At 39.7% G+C, this 12,949-nt stretch overlaps 1 long non-coding RNA gene across 1 annotated transcript; it reads right to left on the reverse strand.

Moving 5' to 3' along the window:
* Positions 1-255: 255 nt before the first annotated feature.
* Positions 256-3,383, reverse strand: LOC141567639 (uncharacterized). The gene is made up of 3 exons (XR_016022212.1): positions 2,918-3,383; positions 2,042-2,101; positions 256-1,120 (listed from the first exon to the last, which is right to left on the reverse strand). It is a non-coding gene; the product is annotated as an uncharacterized LOC141567639 (long non-coding RNA).
* Positions 3,384-12,949: the final 9,566 nt, after the last annotated feature.

Here is a 12,949-nt window from a genome sequence, read left to right on the forward strand (position 1 = left end):
ATAGGATAAGGGTGACAGAAAGTATGTTGGTTCAGATGCTATTTTTTATAGGGTCATCAAGGAAGGTTTTTCCAATTTGGAGACAGATGAGGAATGTCTTGAAGCATTGAAGGAGTATGTGATGCAAAAATCAGGAGTAAGAAAATCCCAGGCAGGGGAATCAGCAAGCTCATATGCAGAGAGGGCAGAATGAAGTTAAGAGAAAAATTATAGAAGATAAAGTCAGAGAGGTAACAGAGAGCCAGATCACATATGGCTATGTGAAACCACTATAGAAACTTTGGTTTTTATTCTGAGTAAGAAAACAAAGTTTTAAGTCAAGGAGTAGCATAATCTGACTTACATTTTGGAAAAATTACCTTGGCTGCTATGTTAAAAGGCATTTTAGACAGGCAATGAAGGGAGATCAGTTAATAGGCTACTGCAACAGATCAAATGAGATGAATGTAGCCTAGACGTGGACCAGCTGAACTTTCACATGCAAGGCTTCCAATTTCTGAGTTCCCCCTAACTCACCTGGGCACGGGCTTATCCCTTCTCCCCACTATCTGCAACTGCCCTCTCGCTCCCAATAAGTTAAATCCAGCTAGAATTCCAAACTGTAGATGTTTTATATTTTATAATCTAATTAATTGCTGTATTAAGTTTAGAATGTCAAACATTGCCTGTACATGCTGTCCACCAACAGTGTTTTGAATACCTTATCTCCCCTCTGTTTACTCCTGCCTCATTGCCACCGCCACCAGGTAATATGGGAGCACAGGCCTCTGGAGAAGAAAATCTTTGCCACTTCAGAGGCAGTAAGTATTCATGGATGTGGTCATCATCTTCTGGGTGGAGGACAAAAGGCAAAATCCTATTCAGAGGGATTTCTCTAAGGATATGATACAAGAGAAGTAATGGAGCCTAGTTCTACTGATTGAGAATAGTTTTCCCCTATTATTCACAATCTGCCTTTTTTAGCATCTCTTTTCCTTTGTGTAAATCTCCAGGGAGCTTCTGAAGAGCTTGACTCTAAGAATTGGTTTGACATTTACTGAGCTGCAAGTAGACAGTTGGGAAGCTTCATCATTCTGAGGACCTCACATTCCTTTGGCCCTTTTACAAAACATTTCTCTTCCTAAAAAAAAAAAATCGGGGAGAGAGTTAAATATAACAATTTCTTGAGTATTTCTACTTATTTTACTGTTACTTAATGTTAGTCATAACAAAAATGTATATGCTCTATCTCAAACATAGTTTTAATTGGCTGCATAAAATGCCATCTTATAGTGGGATTTACTTAAAATTTCCCTATTTATGAAAACTAATTTTGGATATTATCTCAAGGGCTGTCCCAAAGTGTTATACTCTCTACTTTTAGATCTACCCATGGTTCTACCTTTTTTATAACCCTAATGAATATCATTACAGTCTTCCTTCCCTATAGAAATCCAGTGATGGAGTCCAAGGATTCCAGGTTGAGAACCCTAATGAGGACGATTTGAGCATTCAATTCAAAATAGACCTGGAAACTGGTCTAAGTGTTTACTAACAGATTACCTGGCAAATTGGTATAGATTACCTGGTCCTATTGGTATAGAACTTTGATTAAGCCCCCAATTTCATTCCTACTCTGAAAATACTGGCAAAGAGAACAATCCTATCACCTAGTTGAACTGAGACTAACAAATACCATCCTATAAATTGCATAGCTTTTCATACTAGGACTGTGATGGGTGATGTTACATATGCACTAATCTTATTTTCAACAAGTCAGTTATAATAAAGGCTTTTATATTTGCCTCACTAGACCAGCAGAGATCTTAGAGGAGATATGGCACACAGGAGAAACTGTCAAAATAATAGTAAGTTGGAGGGGATACAGAGGAAACTGGGTTTTTGGGTCTAACCCCAAGGCTCCCATTATGTATCCAAATGAGCAGTTCTAAGGACAAGATCTCTTGAATGGGCTTTTGGTCTTTGGGAATTGTCAGAACAGGAAAAAAATTATGTTCTGAAAAACAAGAAAGATTTCAGGGAAAAAAGAAACCAAAAGCACCTTGATCTTGGCCTTTGTATATTCAATAACCATTCTTTCCTCTTCTTCTTAGTGACAAAACTGTAGAAAGAAGAACAATTTGATGAGATACTTGGCTTTTCTTGGAATCCTCCAGCCCCTCTCCACCCAAACCTACATACAGAGGAAGGTCAGGAAAAACTGAAGAGTACAGCCCAGTGTAGTTACAGGGTGGGGCTGGAATCTATCATGAGCTCACAGAGTCTCCTAGGTAGAGTGGTGAAGTCACACTTGCACAATCACAACTCCCTTTCCCCCATTTGAACACATAGTGCTGTACCAAGTCCTGGTTATTTAAAATCCCACATAAACACCTAGAGGGCACACAAAGTCCCATTTGCACTACCACAGGTTTTCCTCACACCCACCTACCCATTGCCCCACAGCCAACCACAATCACACACACACACACATCATGGGGGTCCCACTAGTTGCACCTGCACAGCGACAGGTGCCAAACACCACATAGTCACAGACCTCCCAACTCCCACAGACACACACGTGCTGCACAGCCACACACCCACCACAGGGATACACAGTCCCAACTGCACAGTCATCGTCCTTCTGCATCCCCATGCACAATGGCACAGCCATGCTGGTAATTTTTGGCTACCAGAAATCACACTGCAAAGAACATCATAGTACATATCTCCCTGTGTTTATGTATCAGAGTTTCTCTAAGGCATAATACTAAAAAAAAGAAATTTGGGGGTGTACTTTAGGAAAATCTATCCAAGTTTATCGGGAACACACACAAGCTCTCCTCTCCGTCACCCAGACGGAGTCACAAACACCACACTCAGTCACAAACACAACAACCACGAAAACAAACAGTAACAATCACAGTCTCTCACACACGTGTCTCCTTTCTTCAACTCGCTCAGGACACGAAAAGACCGGCTCGTCGACCCGCTCCAGACACGAAAGCCTCCTCACTTAGACTCCTCATCGTAGTCCTTCCCTAGTTCCGTTCTGGTCCAGACTGGCCAAACTGCACCGGACTCCAAAGGCCACGCAGCAGCTAAACCTATGGAACCAACAATCCCGCCAATCTGAAAAGAGAAGGCTGAAATCCCGCGGGACGTAGCGCCCGCCTGCAAAGTACTCTGGGAAATGCAGTCCAGAGGCGGAGACAGGCCTCCGGATTCTTCTGACTTGGGCTTGAGTTCATCTACTGCTTCCCCGCACCAAACAGAACAGCAAGACTCCCACGCGGAGCGGCTCCCAGGTGGAGCGCGTCAGCCAGCCAAAGCTGCTAGTGCTGTTCATCCCTGGCAGCTTGGTTATCACCGGTATGCTCAGGACGAGAAGTCCAGTTCGCGGCAGAAGTAGCTTCGACCTGCAGAGCCTATGGGAAATACAGTCCCGATCAGAAAAGCAGCCCATCAAATATATGGTGATGGAAGGAGAACTGACTCTGGGTGGTGAACACACAATGTGATTTATAGATGATGTAATACAGAATTGTACACCTGAAATCTATGTAACTTTACTAATAACTGTCACCCCAATAAACTTTAAGAAAAAAAAAAAAAGCAGCCCATCTGGCCATCATGCGAGCTAACTGATACAGCTCCAAGTCTAGTACTTGCCATTGCAACTCATCCGGCCACCCAGGAGATTTCTATAGGTGATAGGTCGTGCTCCGTAGGCAGAGGGGATGAAACACTGACCTGACATTTTCATCTTTGTCAGTCGGTGAGTCCAGGCCTGTGTCTGTGCAGCACTGAAGGTGAGTGAAGGTGAGACCTGATGTCTCGTTATGGACCGTGTTGAGGAGGTGACAGGGAAAGAATCACACCCTGGATGGTGTGTGTGTGTGTGTGTGTGTGTGTGTGTGTACGCGCGTGTGTCCTCAGGTGAGGAAAAGGGCCCTGCAGAGGAGAGTCCGAAGATGCTGAGTTGTGACCCTAGGTGTGACTGGGTGTTGTGTATATGTGGATGTGTGTCGTCTATTTGGGAGACCAGGGTTGTGTCTGGTATCAGAAATTAACCTCTGAGCCTCATGTTAGGCATTTGTAAAATGATAATAAGAGGGCATCTTTCTGGAGCATTAATTTTATATGAAAGTTGACAGAAGAAAAAACCTATTATATGATAAACAACATAAACTGATTTTTATGTTAAAATAGGTACATTTATTTAATGGATTAGCATGCATATTCAACATGCTTTTTTTTTTTTTTTTTTTTTCAACATGCTTTTAAAGCAAGAAGGAAGATGGCAAAATAATTTGTTATGAGATCTTGGTTTTATCTGTCCCAGACCCCCAAGTATATAGACACATACTCTCCTCTATACATTTAATGAAACTACTAATATATTTAGGTTTAAATCTAACATCTTACTATTTGTTTTCTGTTTATCCCACCACAATAAGTTTATAAATAATATTTTCAAAGAGTACAGGTTAATTTTGCATAATGTTCTCCAATTTGGATTTACTTGATGTTTCCTCATTATTTACACATTTTGGGGAGGAATACCCCAAAAGTGATCCTATGCTTTTCTCAGTTTATCTTATCAGGAGACACACAATGTCAATCTGTTCCATTACTTAGTTAAAATGATGACTGTGATGTTTCTTCACTGTAGAGCTAATTAATGAGTATTTTGGATTTGTCAATAAATAAAAGAAAGCCAACTGGCAAAGGAGCCTGGGAGATGTAGTTTGCAACCTCCCAGTTCCAACATTACAGAGAAGCATACTGAAGGGTCAGTGTGGGACTGAAGGACAATAAGTAAATAGCCAGCACGTGATCATCTTAGGCATTTCCTTCACCTCTTTCTTATGATCAGTCTCTGGTTTTCTGGAGTTTATGTCTTTTTTTTCCCCTTGGTTTAGCCCCTCATTTTTGTAAAAAATAAATGAATTCCTCCATTAGCACCTTTAGGAAGGTTAATTTGGAGTAGAATTTGGGGGCTTTTACAAGTATGAAAACGCCTGTATTCTACCTATTTTGGATGATAGCTTAACTAGGTTTAGAATTTTAGGTTGGACAAAGTTTACCCTTAGAATTTCAAGAGAATTATAAGTCTTCTAGCTTACATGATGTTTTTTTGTTTTGTTTTGTTCTTACATGCCAGTGATTGTATTTTTATAAATGTAAAACAAGGAAACTAAATAAAGATAAATAGTTGTGGAAAACTTACAAAGAAAATCAAGGGAATGATTAACACATTACAGGAAAGTGATTATCCCTGGTAAGAAGGGAGAAGACTTAGCTACAGATAAACATAGTGGTATTAATACCTAAGGTAGTAATTCTCAAACATTAAGGAACATCAGAATCACCTGGAGCGCTTATTAAAAGACAGATTGCTGGGCCCCAGCACCATCTAATCTAATTCATTAGGTCTGGAATGGGGTCTGAGCATCTGCATTCTTTAAAAAAAAATTTTTTTAATTGAGATATAATTGACATATAACATCGTATTAGTTTTAGGTGTACAATGTAATCATTTGATACATGTATATATTGCAAAATGATCACCACAATAAATTTAGTTAACATCCATCACCATACATAGCTACAATTGTTTTCCTTTGAAATACAATCCTGAATTGTTAACTATAGTCACCATGCTATACATTACATCCCCAGAACTTATTTATCTTACATCTGTAAGATGTAAGATACTTTTACAGTTTTTATCTGAAAGTGTGATGACAGTTTGATTTGTGTTTTGTTGTTCTTTCTCTTTGGAACCATTTGAGATTGTCTCTTCATACCTAGTTTTCTGAAATTTCACAAAGGTGTGCTTTTGGTAGGGGTCTTTTTTGTTCATTACACAGGGTACTCAGTGGACCTCTTTATTTTTAAGAATTATGACCTGTATTTCTAGAACTCTCTTTATATTCTCTGAAATTTTCCTCCATTCAGTTCTTTCTCTCTTTCTGGAACTCCTTTTAGTTGAATGTTGAAATTCCTGATTTTCTCTCTTATCTTTCTCACCTTTATCACTTTCTTTTTTTTTTGCCTCCTTTTTCCCCTACAACTGGATGATTTCCGCAACTCTATTTCCCATATCTGCTGTTAAATTTTAAAACCTAGCTGTCTTATTTTTAATTTCCAAGAGCAGTTTTTATATTATCTGTTATTTATTTCCTTGATATATCTTCTCTTATCTCTCTGTGCTTTTATAGGGTTTTTTAAATTTTATTTTTTAATATCTTTTTCTGTTCCTTACCTCTACCCATGTCCTTAGATATTTTTTTTTAAAGATTTTATTGGGGAAGGGGAATAGAACTTTATTGGGGAACAGTGTATATTTCCAGGACTTTTTCCAAGTCAAGTTGTTATCCTTTCAATCTTAGTTGTGGAGGATGCAGCCCAGCTCCAGGTCCAGTTGCCGTTGTTAGTTGCAGGGGGTACAGCCCACCATCCTTTGCGGGAGTCCAACCGGCAACCTTGTGGTTGAGAGCCCACAGGCCCATGTGGGAATCGAACCGGCAGCATTAGGAGCACGGAGCTTCAACAGCCTGAGCCACTGGGCAGCCACAGACTTAGCAAGGTTTTAGTCATAGTTATTATCCTGTAGAGCGTATTACTGCATTTGGATACTCTTTACTGATGTTATTTGTGTATTTAGCCAAGAGATTTTTGATCAATAGTAAATATATGTTGGGCTCTCTTAAACTTATATGTATGTGTACTCCTTTGGTGTAACATTGTTATCAATGTATATAGTTTAGTATTAACCACCTTTACTTTCTGACATTAGCTTATTCTATTAATTGCCTTTGTCTCTTTCTATTGCATATTGCTAAATAAATTGATTAGATAGTAAATAAATAAGTTAATTAGCCCCATCTAGCATGTGTCCCTCCTCCTTTTCCCCTCTTGTCATTACACAGTGTCTCAGTGAGTCACCAGGGTGGAGCTCACCAGACCAATTCAGATTCGGATTTGGCCATGGGCACGGGGGAGGTCTCAACACAGAAAAGATGATACCCAGGGGAAGAGGCCCACTCACAAGGAAAATGGCAACTTCCTCAAGTCCTCACCCCACAGCCACACACTTCAGTCTGTCCTCCATATGCCTCTGACACACCCCAAGTCACCATCCCTCTGCCGGAGCCCAGGGTGTGTGTCTGTGAGAGAATGAGTGAGTGAGTCTGTGTGCAGGGTGAGTGAGTGAATCTATGTGCAGACTTCTGGATTTCCCACAGCCAAGATATCCCTCCTGATTCTCAGCTGCCACACAGGGGTTTGGGGCCAGCCTGTTTAGCATCTCTGCCCCTCCTACCAGTCTTGACGTGGCTTCTTTATATCCTTAGTTATAAAACTTCTGTTCAGCTAGATTTCAGATGGTTCTCCAGGTTGACTTTTCTATAAATTAGTTGTAATTTTGATGTGTTCATGGGATGAAGCAAACAGCATTTAGTCTGCTATCTTGGACCCATCCTATTGATATTTTTAAAAGGCAATTTTTTAAAAATCAGTTTTAGGTTAACAGCAAAATATCTTATTGATTTTTATTCAAGTCAAGATTTTCCTTGTTTTGGTATTGTGATTTTCTATTGAAACGTGGACATTTTGGTCATAATGTTATGAGACTAGGTCTTACTTAAACCTTCAGTTTTAGCTGGGTTACTCTGACACTGTCATGGCTGAGAGAACAGACACCATCTTGTTTCTGCCAGATACAGGTAGAAGCCTAGATTCCTCACTCAGCCTTGATACCTGAGGGAAAGGCCTCCTTGTCATTGGTGAACAGGGATGGAAGTTCCAGCTCCCCATAGGCATCCACGGGTAACCACCCTGGCTGGGGCAGATAAGACTGTATTGTTACTGTTCCCCAGGTGGTATCCACTGACACTACAGGGGTGTATGTGGCCTTGGTAACACTTGGCAATGGTGAAAGTCCTAACTTTCCAGTAAGCCTCCCTGAAACCAGCCAGTAGGGAGGATAAGAGGTGCGGGTGCTTCATTCCTGCTGGGTTGGGGTAGAAGTCCCAGCTCCCTAAATGGTCTGCACTGACACCATGGAGGGGGGTGCTGTCTCATAACTACCAGGTGGGGATCAAAGTGCCAGCTCCCTACTCGACTTTTCTGATACCACTCCTGTGAAGGGGAGGTGGGGTTGTAGCACCCATTTACGAGGGTGTTAATCCAGGCTCCCCCATAGAACCCTTGTTGGTGGAAATCCAGCTCCCCCATAGGATCTTTGTTGGTGGAAATCCAGGTCCCCCATAGGATTTTTGTTGGTATGGATGGGGCCAGGTTTTTCTGTGGTGTTTGGCTGGAGTAGAGCAGTAAATGCTTTCTATCTTACTAGGCTGTCTTTTTCTTTGTTCTTTGGTTAGAGAGAGAGGACTTTTGTTGGGACTTTTCTTTTTTTTGTCTACACCAATTGGCATTTCAGGGTTGCCAGCTTCTTCAGCTTCAAGTCTGGCATACGTGAGGCAAAAAACAAAACAAAAACAAAAACAAAACAAACAGATATCTCACCACCATGTTATTGCTTAGGTCCCATGGCCCCCAAATTGTCTGCCTTCTTTTTTCCACTTTTCAAAGTCTTATGTTTGTTTTCTGTAAACACCCAGGGTTTTCATTTGTACTTAGCAGGAGAAATAGGAATAAGTACATCTACTCAATCTTTCCTGAAGCAGAAGTCCCTCTTCTGTTATTTTAAAGTTATTACTGCTACCTTGTAATGTTTTTTTCTCCCCCTTTTAAATGTCTATTGTACAGATAGAGGCCCTTCTAGATATATTTATATATTTTTCCTTTTCTCTCATAATTTCAATGTCATTTTTCTCAGTCCACTGATAACTTACTAAGCTGCTAAGATTGACTGATTTGGTACGCTGCCATATACAGTCTACTTACTAATTATCGTTCCTGAGTCCAATTGCTTCATTTTATTGGCCTTAGTTTGTTCACTTATAAAGGAATTGGAATAGTCTTTAGCTTCCCAATTTACCTCTAAAGATTCAGTATTACAAAAATGGTTAGAGAATAATTACTAGCTATGTATATTCTATTTCCTCATCTGTAAAATGGAAATAAGTGACTACACTCTTTCGACTTGATGTCAATATTGACACATTACAAAAGTTTTTAGAACAGTGTCAGGCAAATATTAAAGACTCAATTATTGGTAGTTATTATTCTGAAACCTATGATTCCTGAGTAGACAAAGGCAGAGAGGAATAGGAAAAGCTCAGTAGAAGAGTAACAGCTGATCTCTGCCTTTCATGATGAATACATTTTGATAGTTGATAACTGAGAATTATAGTAGATACACATTCCAAGCAGAAGAAAAGGTTTAAGAAAAACTGTTAATGTGGACAAGTGCAAAGCAAGTTCTGACACCATCAAGCAATCTATTTTTAGTTGATATATAAAGTAACATAAATTTTAAAAATGAACAAAATATGAAGGACTTTAAATATTGAGGTAAGGAGTTCAGATTGTTCTCTACAGGAATTGAAGAATGACAGACATTCTTAGTATGGCAATGAGTAAACCAAAGTTACCTTTTCTATTTCTCTGGGAGGTAAAGATTGCATGTTTACCCAATGACCACATTCTGTATGGCTCTATCATCTCAAATTGCTTATCTGCCATTTCCTTCCTGGATTATATATCAACCTGGAATCCTTCAAGTATCTCACAAACCCAGACAAACAGACATTCAACTATTTCAACTAACTGAAGTTAGGAAAAATAAACACTGGTTCTGGTTTTAGGCGAGTAGGATGAATGTGACTGTCTGCAATAGTCCGGGAGACCTTACAGCGGAAAGCCAAACAGAACTATGTGGCCTCTTCAGCCCCTTTTTAGTCTCATGGACACAGCCACTGCAGTAAACCATCCTAACCCACACTTCCCTCCTACTACTCTCTGTGCCCTTGGAAATGCCAGTCATAACACAAACACTACCAATGTGCTAAACCTCAACACTAAAGGTTCTACCTACACTATCTGCCTTAACTTAGCCATGCTTTTTCTAAGGATTTCTCTTCCCCTCTAGTCCTCTAGAGTTGATGTTGCTCATTTGCCAAGCCTCACATCTCATGGATCCCAGAAAAAGGGTGGATGTTATTTTCTTGTTGTTCCCTACACATTTCTGTACCTCAGCCTCACATAGATAGAAGTCCTTCAGTGAGAGCTATGTCAACACTTATACCCCTTCCTATACTTGGAATGACTGTAGCTTTCTCAAAACTCATTCTACAATATAGTTTGGAGAAAAATGAATCTAAGTTTTCTGTGTGTGCATGTGCGCACATTTAAGAAACTTGCATTTCAGCTAGATTTGCTCAAACTCATGTTGGTATTTTTAAGGATTTATGCATCTAAGCTTATTTTCACAGAAACTGTTTCAGCTAGATATACCAGTTTCCCGGTTGTGGGTTAGCTTGTCTCCAAAAAGGATAAATTTAAGTCCTAACCCTGGTACTTGCAACTGTGACTTTATTTGGAAACAGGGTCTTGGCAGATGGAATGAAATTATAATGAGTTCATACTTAACTAGGGTAGGCCCTACACCCAGTAATTTGTGTTCTTATAAAGAAAGGGAGGTTTGGGGACACATACACAGAGGAAACAAGGTGAAGAGAGCCACGTGAAGAGATTGGAGTGGTGATGCACCTACAAACCAAGAAATGCCTGGAGCCACAAAAGTTTGAAGAGGCAAGGAAGGATTCTTCCCTCAAGCCTTTAGTGACATTGGCCCTGATCACACTTGTGGGTTTTGGATTTCTAGCCTCCAGAAATGTGAGAAGAGCAAAATACCGAATTTGATGGCTTGTTAACAAAATACTTGATGGCTTGTTTTAAGTTTTGCGGTATTTTGCCACAGCAGCCCTAGGAAACAAACTCCTCATTCATTGAAAATTTCAACACTAGTTTTTGAATTTCCTGTATCTCTAGTTCCTTTATCATCTGCATGGATAACCAAATGGCTGGTCCTCCTCTCCTGACGTATTTTCACAATGGTAGAGAATAGCAAATGAATAAGAACGTATCATGCATATTACTATAAACTTCAGTTTATAAAGACACTGTGTATCAGTTTCATTTATGTAGATTTGAAAGCTTAAATATAACCAAACTTATTCCAGTAGACTTCAAGTTGGTCAAGCAGGAATTCTACAAGGCAATAGATTTTCGTTGTTCACTTTTTTTTTTTTAAAGATTTTATTGGGGAAGGGGAACAGGACTTTATTGGGGAGCAGTGTATATTTCCAGGACTTTTTCCAAGTCAAGTGGTTGTCCTTTCAATCTTAGTTGTGGAGGGCGCAGCTCAGCTCCAGGTCCAGTTGCCGTTGTTAGTTGCAGGGGGCGCAGCCCACCATCCCTTGCGGGAGTCCAACCAGCAACCTTGTGGTTGAGAGCCCACAGGCCCATGTGGGAATCGAACCAGTAGCCTTTGGTGTTAGGAGCATTGAGCTCCAATCGCCTGAGCCACCAGGCCGGCCCTCGTTGTTCACTTTTATTACACATCCATTTTTTTAAAGATAGAAAAAATACAGTAAAAAGAAAAAAAACCCCAAATCATCCATAATCCTAGCTATTCAGGATTACCACTTATCTAGCCATCCTTGCTAACCATCCTTCCTCATTTTTATTCTGAATGTGTACCAAAAGGCTATCTTGTATAGAAATGGTTACAGTTTTGTTGGTTTCCCCATCATGCGCTAGGAAATTACGTATTTTATTGGACTACAAAAACATGTAAGGGCAGTGGACAAAGTGACCTGAAGTTAATAAAAGGTACATATAATGTAGCTTTCCCACCACACTCTATTCATGCTCCTTGTCATTCCCGACTTATAGGAGAGAGGTGCCTCCTGTAAGGCACTTCAGGTGAAAGGGTTGTCAAAAAGGGTGTGAGCTTTCAAAATTACATATAGTCCTATGGGAAGGCAGCCTGAATGGTTATCCATAATTGGTGAGGAAATAATAGCCCTGAGGAGAAAGAGCCAGGTCAAGGCCATGACACAATTTGGGGCCCAGCTCCCTTCTCTTCCCATTTTCTTAGGCATTAAATAAGGGATTTAAAAATGATAGACATGACCACCAGTTTATCTTGAATTGGTTTTCTTCTGGATAGTTTTAAAGTATCTGATAAGTTTGTCAGTTTCTCTGTGGTTCTTTTCATGTTTGCTTTATGAATATTCTCAGGCTGTATTATTTAGGAACATACAAGGTTAGAGTCATTCTATCTTCCTGGTAAATTGAAATTCTTACCATTCTCTAGTGACTTTACGTCTAGCAGTGTTTTCCCCTTAAACACCATTTTGTCTGGTATTTAAATACAATAGCTTTCTCTTGGATACTAATGCCTAGTATACCTTTTTCTGTAGTTTTCACTATGTCCTTATCTTTTTAGATGTGTCCCTCATAAATAGCCTAACATTGCTTTAAAAAAAAAATACCATTTCAAAATCTTTATAAAAAGTTGAGCCCGTTTATATTTCTATTATGTAGTTTCTACTTAGCTGGGTTTTTTTTGTTTCCTCACTTTCCTGCCTTTTCCCTCTCACTCACTCAATTAATTTCTTCTAGTTCAGAAGTTCTCTCTCCCTGCCGTTCATCCCTCCTTTCCTCTCCTTCTTAGTGCCTACCCGAGTTATTTAACATATTGTTTACTTATGTCAATGTCTGCCATGCTCCTGAAATAAAAGGACCTTGGAATGCTTTAACCCAGTTAACTCAAAATTTGCTTTTCAAAACTTCAGCTCTTTAAATTGCACAAAATAGACATTATTTTAGTCACCATTCCTTTAAAATTTATATAAAAATTCTTCTGCATAAATATTTAACCCTTGGTATATTTTAGTCTGGTGACCAGTATTTTGTTTTACATATCAACCTATTTTCTACAAGATTCTTGATGTAGCATTGCCAGGAATTCCCTGGCTCCATATGCTAA

The sequence above is a fragment of the Rhinolophus sinicus genome, chromosome 8, assembly GCF_057876585.1.
Source record: "Rhinolophus sinicus isolate RSI-liver-muscle chromosome 8, RSI-T2T, whole genome shotgun sequence".
In the NCBI taxonomy this organism is placed as follows: domain Eukaryota; kingdom Metazoa; phylum Chordata; class Mammalia; order Chiroptera; family Rhinolophidae; genus Rhinolophus; species Rhinolophus sinicus.